Genomic DNA, 12,492 nt, shown 5'->3' on the forward strand with positions numbered 1-12,492 from the left:
CTGTGTCACTACTGATTTTTTACCATAATCTTATATTTGCCCTATGAACACATAGATAAATCAAGGATATTGGAGAATACTGTGGTTGCGTGAGATAAAACCTGTGTGAAGCTCTGCTTTGCACATTCCAAAGTCTTTGCTCCAAGCTTAGGTCTTTTAAAAAATGGTAATGAGGAATTAATCTCAATCCTTATAAAAAATTGGCCTCTTAAATTTGGCATATGACCTCATTTTTACTATATGAAAAATATTGAGAAATTTATCTGAGCTAAACTTTTAGAGCGTCTGGCTTTTGCTTCTCTTGTTTTGCCTTCTGCTCCCTCGAAAGCAGAGTGTGGCAATGTATAAACCTGACAGCACTCTCCTCAAACATTTGTTGGTATTATTACTAAATCTACCTGGAGGAATTCCAGATTTAAATGTAGAGTTCATACTTGTGAACTTTTATCAAGAAATGTCTATTGATAAGTGACTCTGGTTCTTCACTTGCTTATTAGAACAAGAGAGACTACTAAAGGAAAGAAAGTGCATTGACAATTGTAAAAAATACCATTTTAGAAGAAATACATAGCTCACAGTGATATTTTCCAGTCACTGAGATCATGATGTTGCTTTGTGATTTGGGGGAAATTAATTTTAACTAGTAGGAAAACATTAAAGATATCGTGAGGCATCTTTAAATTTGTAACCATAAAATAGAATTCTGATAACTTTGGGAACCACTTTGAAAAAAGATATTCTAAAAGTTGCAGATGAAAGTCCTGTCCACATAATTTAGAAAACAATATCAAACATGAAAAAATACTTTTCTATCCTATTTTCTACCAACCTGAGTATCACTTGTATATTTAAGCATGGTAAAATGTTGGATTAATTTTTAAAAGCTGCTATTACTAACAATTAAATCACCTCCCTCTTTTCCTTCCTTTAACAGATAACTAACTCATCAAGCATCATGACAGTGCCGAAAGTCTAAGAGAGGTAGTGCCTCTGCCTTTATAGACTTTTTTTGTTCCATAAACAAATAGGTACTAAATAAGTAAATTAAAAAAATTTTAAATGTTAATCACATATTATATTAACTGCTCAAGGAAATAAACAGGATATTGGAATATAGAGAGAATTCTGGTTATCAATTGCTTCCTAGCAAATTACTGCAAAACTCTTTGGCTTAAAACAATTTATCATAATAGAAGATTGTAATATTATTATCTGGGACAAGATATTCGACAGGACAGTGAGGATGGCTTGTCTGCTTTGCAATACCTAGGGCCTCAGCTGGACGACTCCTTCCTTCCTCCCTCCCTCCCTCCCCTCCTATCTTCCTTCCTTTCTTCCTTCCTTCCTTCCTTCCTTCCTTCCTTCCTTCCTTCCTTCCTTCCTTCCCAATGCCTCTCTACATGGTTAACTTGAGCTTCCTTAAAACATGGTAGCTTCAGGGATATCAGACTTCTTACATGATGGTTCAGGGCTTCAAGACCAAATATTTCAAGAGAAAGAAAAATGGGCATTTTCACTCCTATTAAAGGTTAGGGAAGAACTGGCATAGTGCCATTTCTGGCTGCTCACTATTAGTCAAGGTGAACACAGTACAGTCCAGATTCACTGACACAAAAATATCTTGAAATTTCTGGGCCCGTGTTTATTTGTATAGCCATATCTATCTCCAAGTACTTAATCTGACCATCACTTTGAGTTAAATTGAGTACATATACTAATTAAATGCACAAATAATCTCTAAGGGCAGAGTCTAAACTGGAATTATTATGAGACCCATTGATATCAGTTGATAGCAAATCCATATGCTCTTATGGATCTGGTTCATGCAAATCACCTGTCTTTTCCCACTTATGAATAAGTGTGAACATGTATGGCTAGAGTTGCATCCCAATTTTCTATTTCTTGAAGGTGTGAATTAAGCATAACTGTCATAAAGCATGCTCATTGGTCTACTGTCCTAGCTCAGCCTCTGATTTCTCCCTGACATTCTGTTTTCTGGAGATGTGCGTAAATAGCATTAAGATGAATAAGCAGTGAGTGTACTTTCCAACTGTACAGCTGGCTACAATAATATTAAAAGGGCAAGTGACTTTTTTGAACTTTAGAAATTCATGCAGTGGTACGGTAACATATCCTTATAGTTTTCTGGGCATTTATGCTCTCTCCTTTGAGTACCCCATTTGTGTTGATTTTGCATATTAATCATGTACCTTATGTAACAGAAAGAATTTTTCAAACACATGTACTTTTTTTTTTACCACACTTTAAATGATTATATTATTGCAAAAACAAAAGTGCTAATGGCTTGTTGAATGCATGTTTCAACCTTTGAATAAGACCTTCAAAAAACAGAAAGGTCAATATAAATTAGGTAAACTGAACTAATTCCTTCTTTGAATGAAAGATTAAGACAAAAGTTAGGCTTTCTAGAATTCTTTTAATTGACTGCCATTGTTTCTTTCTAATATTATTGTTCAATAAAAAAGGGTCAAAATGTGACAATGTGAATAATTTATAATGCTTTACAGAAAAAATTTTCAACTCAGTATCACTTCTAGCTATAGAAATAGAATAGGGCTTGACATGCTATATAACCCAAGGATCAAATCTACATGCCACCTGTTTTTGTAAATAAAGTTTTTTTTTAATTGTAATTTACCCTTTAAAAATTAATTTATTTTTATTTAGGTGTAATTGACATACACTATTATTAGTTTTAGGTGTGTAACATAATGATATATATTTGTATATACTGCAAAATGATCACCACAATAAGTCTAGTTAACATCTGCCCCTGTACATAGTTACAGATTTCTTTTTCTTGTGATGAGAACTTTTACTCTCTTAGCAACTTTCAAATACGCACTACAGTGTCATTAACTGTGGTTGTCATGTTGTACCTTACATCTCTTAGACGTATTTATTTTATAACTGGAGGTTTGTAACTTTTGATTCACTTTGCCCATTTTGCTCATTCCTCACCTCCTGCCTCTGGCACCCACCAATCTGTTCTCTGTGTCTATGAACTTTTTTGTTTTGTTTTGTTTTGGTTTTGGTTTTGGTTTATATCCCACTTATAAGTGAAATGATACGGTATTTGTCTTTCTCTGTCTGTCTTACTTCACTTAGCATAATGGCCTCAAGATTCATCCATGTTGTGACAAATGACAAGATTTCATTCTGTTTTATGGCTAAAAAATATTCCACTGTATATATACACCACATCTTCTTTATCCATTCATTTGTCCCTGGACACTTAGGTTGTTTCCATATCTTGGCTATTGTAAATAATGCTGCAGTGAACAAGATACATGCTAGGGTTGCATGTATCTTTTCAAGTTAGTGTTTCATTTTCTTTGGCTAAATACCCAGAAGTAGAATTGCTGGCTCATATGGTAGTTCTATTTTTAATTTTTTTGTTCAACTTCTGTACTTATTTTCCATGGTGACTGCATGATTTACATTCACACCAACAGTGCACAAGGGTTCCCTTTTCTCCACATCCTCACCGACACTTGTTATTTCTTGTCTTTTTGAAAATAGCCATTCTGACAAGTGTGAGGTGATATCTCATTGTGGTTTTGATTTGCATTTACCTGATGATAGTGATGTTGCACATCTTTTCACATACCTGTTGGCCATCTCTATGTCTTCTTTAGAACATGTTATTCAGATCCTCTTCCCATTTTGCAATCAGATTATTTGTTTTTGCTGTTGAGTTGTATGAGTTCCTTATATATTTTGGATATCAACCCCTTATTAGATATATGATTTGCAAATTTTTTTTTCCCAGTCAGTAGGTTGCATTTTCATTTTGTTGATGATTTCCTTTGTTGTGCAGAAGATTTATAGCATGAAGTAGTCAAACTTGTTTATTGTTGCCTTTGCTCTCGGTATCAAATCCAAAAATAAATCATTGCTAAGACCTCTATCAAGGAGTTTACTGCCTATATTTTCTTCTAGAAGTTTTATGGTTTCATGTCTTACATGCAAGTCTTTAATCCATTTTGAGTTAATTTTTGTGTATGGTATAAGGTAAAGGTTCAGTTTCATTCTTTTGCATGTGGCTGTGCAGCTTCCACTTATTGAAGGCACTACTGTTTCCCTACCATACATTCTTGATTCTTTTGTGGTAAATTAACTGATTATGTATGTATGGGTTTGTATCTGGCCTCTATTATGTTCCATTGACCTATGTGTCTTTTTTGTGCCAATACCATACTGTTTTTGATTACTATAGCTTTGTAATATAGTTCAAAAACAGGGCGTGTGATGCCTCCAGCTTAGTTCTTCTTTCTCAAGATTGTTTTGGCTATTCAAGGTCTTTTTTGATTCCATACATACTTCAGAATTGTTTATTTCTTTGAAAAATGCCACTGCAATTTATTTTTAATTTTTGAATTTTATTTATTTTTTTTATACAGCAGGTTCTTATTAGTCATCAATTTTACACACATCAGTGTATACATGTCAATCCCAATTGCCCAATTCATCACACCCCCACCCCCACCCCCTGCGGCTTTCCCCCCTTGGTGTCCATACGTTTCTTCTCTACATCTGTGTCTCAGTTTCTGCCCTGCAAACCGGTTTCTCTGTACCGTTTCTCTAGGTTCCATATATATGCGTTAATATACGATATTTGTTTTTCTCTTTCTGACTTACTTCATTCTGTATGACAGTCTCTAGATCCAGCCATGTCTCAACAAATGACCCAATTTCGTTCCTTTTTATGGCTGAGTAATATTCCATTGTACATATGTACCACATCTTCTTTATCCATTCGTCTCTTGATGGGCATTTAGGTTGCTTCCATGATGTGTCTATTGTAAATAGTGCTGCAGTGAACATTGTGGTGCATGTGTCTTTTTGAATCATGGTTTTCCCTGGGTATATGCCCAGTAGTGGGATTGGTGGATCATATGGTAATTCTATTTTTAGTTTTTTTAAGGAACCTCCATACTGTTCTCCATAGTGGCTGTATCAATTTACATTCCCGATAACAGTGCAAGAGGGTTCCCTTTTCTCCACACCCTCTCCAGCATCTATGGTTTGTAGATTTTCTGATGATGCCCATTCTACCTGGTGTGAGGTGATATCTCATTGTAGTTTTGATTTGCATTTCTCTAATAATTAGTGATGTTGAACACCTTTTCATGTGCTTCTTGGCCAACTGTATGTCTTCTTCAGGGAAATGTCTATTTAGGTCTTCTGCCCATTTTTTTATTGCATTGTTTGTTTCTTTAATATTGAGCTGCATGAGCTGTTTATATATTTTGGAGAGTAATTCTTTGTACATTGATTCGTTTGCAAATATTTTCTCCGATTCTGAGGGTTGTCTTTTCGTCTTGTTTATGGTTTCCTTTGCTGTGCAAAAGCTTTAAAGTTTCATTAGATCCCATTTGTTTACTTTTATTTTTATTTCCATTACTCTAGGAGGTGGTCAGAAAAGATCTTGCTGTGATTTATGTCAAAGAGTGTTCTTCCTATTTTCCTCTAAGAGGTTTAGAGTGTCCGGTCTTACATTTAGGTCTCAAATCCATTTTGAGTTTATTTTTGTGTATGGTGTTAGGGAATGTTCTAATTTCATTCTTTTACATGTGGCTGTCGAGTTTTCCCAGCATCACTTATTGAAGAGGCTGTCTTTTCACCATTGTATATCGTTTTGCCTCCTTTGTCATAGATTAGTTGACCATAGGTGCGTGGGTTTATCTCTAGGCTTTCTATCTTGTTCCATTGATCTATGTTTCTGTTTTTGTGCCTGTACCATATTGTCTTCATTACTGTAGCATTGTAGTATAGTCTGAAGTCAGAGAGTCTGATTCCTCCAGCTCCGTTTTTTTCCCTCAAGATTGCTTTGGCTATTCAGGGTCTTTTGTGTCTCCATACAAATTTTAAGATGATTTGTTCTAATTCTGTAAAAAATGCCATTGGTAATTTGATAGGGATTACATTGAATCTGTAGATTGCTTTGGGTAGTACAGTCATTTTCACAATATTTGTTCTTCCAATCCACGAACATGGTATATCTCTCCATTTATTTGTATCATCTTTACTTTCTTTAATCAGTGTCTTATAGTTTTCTGCATACAGGTCTTTTGTCTCCCTAGGTAGGTTTATTCCTTGGTATTTCATTCTTTTTGTTGCAGTGGTAAATGGGAGTGTTTCCTTACTTTCTCTTTCAGGTTTTTCATCATTAGTTTATAGGAATGCAACAAATTTCTATGCGTTAATTTTGTATCCTGCAACTTTACCAAATTCATTGATTAGCTCTAGTAGTTTTCTGGTGGTGTCTTTAGGATTCTTTATGTATGGTATCATGACATCTGCAAACAGTGACAGTTTTACTCCTTCTTTTCCAATTTGTATTCCTTTTTTTTCTTTTTCTTCTCTGATTGCCATGGCTAGGACTTCCAAAACTATGTTTAATAATAGTGGCGAGAGTGGACATCCTTGTCTTGTTCCTGATCTTAGAGGAAATGCTTTCAGTTTTTCACCATTGAGAATGATGTTTGCTGTGGGTTTGTTGTATATGACTTTTATGATGTTGAGGTAGTTTCCCTCTATGCCCACTTTCTGGAGAGTTTTGTTTTTGTTTTTTTTTAAATATGGAATGCTTCACGAACTTGAATGTCATCTTTGCACAGGGGCCGTGCTCATCTTCTCTGTATCGTTCTAATCCCAGTATATGTGCTACCAAAGTGAGTACTGGAGAGTTTTTATCATAAATGGGTGTTGAATTTTGTCAAAAGCTTTTTATGCATCTATTGAGATGATCACATGGTTTTTATTCTTCAATTTTTAAATATGGTGTATCACATTGATTGACTTTGCGTATATTGAAGAATCCTTGCATCCCTGGGATAAATCCCACTTGATCATGGTGTATGATCCTTTTAATGTGTTGTTGGATTGTGTTTGCTAGTATTTTGTTGAGGATTTTTGCATCTATATTCATCAGTGATATTGGCCTTTTATTTTCTTTTTTTTGTAGTGTCTTTGTCTGGTTTTGGTATCAGGGTGATGCTGGCCTCATAGAATGAGTTTAGAGTATTCCTTGCTCCACAATTTTTTGGAAGAGTCTGAGAAGGATGGGTGTTAGCTCTTCTCTAAATGTTTGATAGGATTCATCTGTGACGCCATCTGGCCCTGGGCTTTTGTTTGTTGGAAGATTTTTAATCACAGTTTCAATTTCATTACTTGTGATTGCTCTGTTCATATTTTCTATTTTTTCCTGGTTCAGTCTTGGAATGTTATACCTTTCTAAGCATTTTTCCATTTCTTCCAGGTTGTCCATTTTATTGACATAGAGTTGCTTGTAGTATTCTCTTAGGATGCTATATATTTCTGCTGTGTCCATTGTAACTTCTCCATTTTCATTTCTAATTTTATTGGTTTGAGTTCTCTCCCTCTTTTTTTTTTGATGAGTCTGGCTAATGGTTTATCAATTTTGTTAATCTTCTCAAATAACGAGGTTTTAGTTTTATTGATCTTTGCTATTGTTTTCTGTGTTTCTATTTCATTTATACCTGCTCTGATCTTTATGATTTCTTTCCTTCTGCTACCTTTGGGTTTTGTTTGTTCTTCTTTATCTAGTTCCTTTAGGTGTAAGGTTAGATTGTTTATTTGATATTTTTCTTGTTCCTTGAGGTAGGCTTGTATAGCTATAAACTTCCCTCTTAGAGCTGCTTTTGCTGCATTCCATAGGTTTTGGATCATTGTGTTTTGTCATTTGTCTCTAGGTATTTTTTTTATTTCCTCTTTGATTTCTTCAGTGATGTCTTGGTTATTTAGTAACGTATTGTTTAGCCTCCATGTGTTTGTGATTTTTTACGTTTTTTTCCCTGTAATTGATTTCTAATCTCATAGCCTTGTGGTCAGAAAAGATGCTCGATATGATTTCAGTTTTCTTAAGTTTACTGAGGCTTGATTTGTGACCCAAGATGTGATCTCTCCTGGAGAATGTTCTGTGCACACTTAAGAAGAAAGTGTAATCTGCTGTTTTTGGATGGAATGTTCTATAAATATCAATTAAATCTATCTGGCCTATTGTGTCATTTAAAGCTTCTGTTTGCTTATTTAATTTCATTTTGGATGATCTGTTCATTGGTGTAAGTGAGGTGTTAAAGTCCCCCACTATTATTGTGTTACTGTCAATTTCCTCTTTTATAGCTGTTAGCAGTTGCCTTATGTATTGAGGTGCTCCAATGTTGGGTGCATATATATTTATAATTGTTATATCTTGTTGGATTGATCCCTTGAATATTATGTAGTGTCCTTCTTTGTCTCTTGTAACATTCTTTATTTTAAAGTCTATTTTATCTGATATGAGTATTGCTACTCCAGCTTTCTTCTGATTTCCATTTGCATGGAATATCTTTTTCCATCCCCTCATTTTCAGTCTGTATGTGTCCCTAGGTCTGAAGTGGGTCTCTTATAGACAGCATACATATGAGTCTTGTTTTTGTATCCATTCAGCAAGCCTGTGTCTTTTGGTTGGAGCATTTAATCCATTCACGTTTAAGGTAATTATTGATATGTATGTTCCTATGACCATTTTCTGAATTGTTTTGGGTTTGTTTTTGTAGGCCCTTTTCTTCTCTTGTGTTTCCCACTTAGAGAATTTCCTTTAGCATTTGTTGTAGAGCTGGTTTGGTGGTGCTGAATTCTCTTAGCTTTTGCTTGTCTGTAAAGCTTTTAATTTCTCCATCGAACCTGAATGAGATCCTTGCTGGGTAGAGTAATCTTGGTTGTAGGTTTTTCCCTTTCATCAATTTAAGTATATCATGCCACTCCCTTCTGGCTTGTAGAGTTTCCACTGAGAAATCAGCTGTTAACCTTATGGGAGGTCCCTTATATGTTATTTATCATTTTTCCCTTGCTTCTTTCAATAATTTTTCTTTGTTTTAACTTTTGCCACTTTGATTACTACGTGTCTCGGCATGTTTCTCCTTGGGTTTATGCTGTATGGGATTCTCTGCACTTCCTGGATTTGGTTGGCTATTTCCTTTCCTATGTTAAGGAAGTTTTCCCCTATAATCTCTTCAAATTTTTTCTTGGGTCCTTTCTCTCTTTCTTCTCCTTCTGGAACCCCTATAATGCGAATGTTGTTGTGTTTAATGTTGTCCCAGAAGTCTCTTAGGCTGTCTTCTTTTCTTTTCATTCTTGTTTTCTTTATTCTGTTCTGCAGCAGTGAATTCCACTATTCTGTTTTCCAGTTCACTTATGTGTTCTTCTGCCTCAGTTATTCTGCTATTGATTCCTTCTAGTGTAGTTTTCATTTCAGTTATTGTATTGTTCATCTCTGTTTGTTTGTTCTTTAGTTCTTCTAGGTCTTTGTTAAACATTTCTTGCATCTTCTTGATCTTTGCCTCCATTCTTTTTCGGAGGGTCTGTATCATCTTCATTATCATTATTCTGAATTCTTTTTCTGTAAGGTTGCCTAGCTCCACTCACTTCATTTATTTGTTTTTCTGGGGTTTTATCTTGTTCCTTCATCTAGTACATAGCCCTCTGCCTTTTCATCTTGTCTGTCTTTCAGTGAATGTGGTTTTTGTTCCACAGCCTGCAGGATTGTAGTTCTTCTTTCTTCTGCTCTCTGCTGTCTGGTGAATGAGGCTATCTAAGAGGCTTATGCAAGTTTCCTGATGGGTGGGACTAGTGGTGGGTAGAGCTGAGTGTTGCTCTGGTGGGCAGAGCTCAGTAAAACTTTAATCCACTTGATTGCTGATGGGTGGGGCTGGGTTTCCTCCCTGTTGGTTATTTGGCCTGAGGCAACCCAACACTGGAGCCTACCTGGGCTCTTTGGTGAGGTAATGACAGACTCTGGGAGGGCTCACTACAAGTATTTCCGAGAACTTCTGCTGCCAGTGTCCTTGTCCCCACAGTGAGCCCCAGCCACCCCCCACCTCTGCAGGAGACCTTCCAACACTAGCACATAGGTCTGGTTCAGTCTCATCTGGGGTCACTGCTCCTTCCCCATGTCCCGATGGGCACATTACTTTGCGTGTGCCCTCCAAGAGTGGAGTCTCTGTTTCCCCCAGTCCTGTCCAAGTCCTGTAATCAAATCCCACTATCCTTCAATGTCTGATTCTCTAGGAATTCCTCCTCCCGTTGCCAGACCCCCAGGTTGGGAAGCCTGACGTGGGGCTCAGAACCTTCACTCCAGTGGGTGGACTTCTGTGGTATAAGTGTTCTCCAGTCTGTGAGTCACCCACCCAGCAGTTATGGGATTTGATTTTACTGTGATTGCGCCCCTCCTACCATCTCTTTGTGACTTCTCCTTTGTCTTTGGATGTGAGGTATCTTTTGTGGTGAGTTCCAGTGTCTTCCTGTCGATGATTGTCCAGGAGCTAGTTGTGATTCTGGTGTTCGCACAAGAGGGAGTGAGAGCACGTCCTTCTACTCCACCATCTTGGTTCAGGGCCACAAATTTCGCCGCCACTGCAATTTTGATAGGGATTATATTGAATCTGTAGATTGCTTCAGTTAGTATGGACATTTTAACAATATTAATTATTCCAGTCCATGAGCATGAAATATCTTTATATTTCTTTGTGTCTCCTTTCTTTCTTGCCTCAATGTCTTATAATTTTCAGAGTAGAGGTATTTCACCTCCTTGGTTAAATTTATTCCTAGGTATTTTAATTTTTTTGATGCAATTGTAAATGGGATTGTTTTATTTTTTATTTATTTATTTATTTTTTTGCGGTACGCTGGCCTCTCACTGCTATGGCCTCTCCTGCTGTGGAGCACAGGCTCCGGATGCGCAGACCCAGTGGCTATGGCTCATGGGCCCAGCCGCTCTGCGGCATGTGGGATCTTCCTGGACCAGGGCATGAACCCGTGTCCCTTGCATCGGCTGGCGGACTCCCAACCACTGTGCCACCAGGGAAGCCCGGGATCGTTTTCTTAATTTCTCTTTCTGATAATTTGTTACTAGTGAATAGAAACACAAAAGGTTTTTGTATATTGATTTTGTATGTTACAGCTTTACTGAATTTGTTTATTATGTCTAACAGGTTTTTTTTGTGGAGTCTGTGTTTTTCTCTATATAATATCATGTCATCTGCAAACAGTGACAGTTTTACTTCTTCCTTTTAGTTTGGATTGCTTTTACTTCTTTTTCTTGTCTGATTGCTCTGGCTACAAAGAGCTATCAATAGTTTGACATTACTTTGTTCCCAATGAGATCTCGATTTTTGTGATATCAGATAGTATGCCATTGTTTCAAAAATATGTCTTATTTATCTTATTTAATCAGAGGATCTAATTTGGAAGTATAATCAAAACAATTTATTTTCTTGAAAATTTTAGGGTATTATACCAAGAATTACAGTGAAATTCCTTTGCTAGATGATAACCTTAGGCACTTTCCTGCCCACCTCCTAACACCAGCTTTTGTGAGATAACGTTTATGGTTACCACTATGCTAACTAGAAATTGCATTGGACAGTTGATATGGTGGTGATGGTTAAGTCTTCTGTGCTGGAAAGATTTGTTTTATATTGGCCATGACACACTATTGATATTCATATAATTGTAAATAATAATTATTCTGTATTGATATGGTTATCCCAAAATGTATTCTTGACCTACTAACAGTTCTCTAAGATGATAATTAAATTGCTATTGGGCTCTACAGTTATTACCTTGTGCCAGATCTAATGGTGCCAGTTATAGAAATGAGAATTTTGTGGGTTTTTTAGAAGGGGTGGTGCATTTTCTTGAAGTGTATCACTGAAACATCTTATTTAAATCCTGAGTTTCTCTACTAAAATAGTCACCTGACATGTATACATTGAAATAAGCTAAGATAAACTGGCAACCTAGACCTATTCAAATATGTGTTACTGGGATATTTTTTACCTATGAGCTTGCCTCTATTGTTATGTATCAGTATGTAGTTATATTCCCTAAATTTGTACTTGAAATATGCTAAATGGGTAATTTTCATGGGGAATTATTTTCTTTTTATTGATATCTTCTTTTCCCATGTTCTGATTTCATAAACATTATGGTTTATTGAAATGCATGTTCACAAAGCAGCTCTTCAATTTAGCTTTTCCCATTTGATTAAAGCTTGTTGAACAAGAGGCAACTGAATTTGGTTGTATGTAATATTTTGGCATTTTTATACTCTGTGTGTGCACAGCTGTAATTTAGAATAGCTCTGACTAGCATTTAATCATCTACACTGAATATTTAGATATTTGTTTATCTGCTAAATCTAGATTTCAAAGCCCCCAAACTTTAGGTACATAGTAGGTACAAAATTATATATTAGTGTAGGTTCTTTTTATTAAGTTTGATAGAAATAAATTAAAAACATTATTGGAATAATATCTGATGCTGTGTGAACAAAACTGAATATAATCTCATTTTTAAAAATGTTTACTTTTAAAAATCTTTTGTGTAATTTCTACTTAGGTCTACTTTAGTTGTGGTTTTAATTTCAAACTTAGTTGGAAGGTAGTCTCTTTACTTTTAAATATT

The 12,492-nt window shown here is 35.8% G+C and overlaps 1 protein-coding gene and 1 non-coding gene across 2 annotated transcripts in view; one reads left to right on the forward strand and one right to left on the reverse strand.

Moving 5' to 3' along the window:
- Positions 1 to 12,492, forward strand: part of ERBB4 (erb-b2 receptor tyrosine kinase 4) — a 1,120,642-nt gene that overhangs the window by 280,367 nt on the left and 827,783 nt on the right. The window lies entirely within an intron of this gene.
- On the reverse strand, positions 6,600 to 6,706 carry LOC116757268. Its single transcript, XR_004350915.1, has one exon. It is a non-coding gene; the product is annotated as a U6 spliceosomal RNA (small nuclear RNA).

This window comes from Phocoena sinus, chromosome 7 (genome assembly GCF_008692025.1).
Source record: "Phocoena sinus isolate mPhoSin1 chromosome 7, mPhoSin1.pri, whole genome shotgun sequence".
Classification (NCBI taxonomy): Eukaryota; Metazoa; Chordata; class Mammalia; order Artiodactyla; family Phocoenidae; genus Phocoena; species Phocoena sinus.